Source organism: Chrysochloris asiatica, unplaced genomic scaffold (assembly GCF_000296735.1).
Source record: "Chrysochloris asiatica unplaced genomic scaffold, ChrAsi1.0 scaffold00002, whole genome shotgun sequence".
Lineage (NCBI taxonomy): Eukaryota > Metazoa > Chordata > Mammalia > Afrosoricida > Chrysochloridae > Chrysochloris > Chrysochloris asiatica.
The window spans coordinates 10,903,546-10,904,511 of record NW_006408520.1 but is presented as its reverse complement, the minus strand read 5'-3'; positions in this window follow the sequence as shown (position 1 = coordinate 10,904,511).

The window sequence follows — 966 nt, the reverse complement described above, 5'->3', positions numbered from 1 at the left end:
ATGCTGTCACATTTATTATCAAAAAGAACATTTAAAGCTCTTTCTTGAAATATAATGCTGTCTGTGATAGAATAATATCCATATGCCTACAAGGAAGACCAGTTAATTATTATTCAATATTATTTACCCACCAGTAGAGCCATTGAAGATAAAACTGAAGAATTCTACCAACTTCTTCAGTCTGAAATTGATGAAACAGAAAATTTCAAATGGCAACTTGAAAAGATAAAGTCAAATATTATAATGAAGTGTGCAAAGACCTGGAGTTAGAAATCCAAAAGGGAAGAATATACTCAGCATTTCTCAAGGTGAAAGAATTGAAGGAAAAATTAAAGCCTTGACTTGCAATACTGACAGATTGTTTGGGCAAAATATTTAATGATGTAGAAAGCATCAAAAGAAGATGGAAGGAATACACAGAGTCACTGGACCAAAAACAAATGGTTAATGTTCAACCATTTCAATAGGTAGCATATGATCAATAGCTGATCATACTGAAGGAAGAAAAGTCCAATGTGCACCAAAGGCATTGACAGACAACAAATCTCCAGGAGTTGATGGAATACAAATTAAAATCTTTCAACAAACTGATGCAGCACTGCCAGCATTCACTCATCTGTGCCAATAATTTGAAAGACAGATACTTGGCCAATTGATTGAAAGCAATATATAGTTCAAAGAGAAGAAACCCAGTGGAATTCAAAAATCATAGGACAATATCATTAATCTCACATGCAAGTAAAAATTTTTAATGATAATTCAAAAATGGCTGCAACAATACATTGTCAGGGAACTGCCAGAGATTAAAGCTAGATTCAGAGGAGAATATGGAATGAGGGATATCATTGCTGGTTGAAAACAGAATATCTGAAAGATGTTTATTGTGCTTTATTGACTATGCAAAGGCTGTGTAGATCATGACAAGTTCTGGACAACATTGAAGAGAATGAGTATCCTGAAACACTT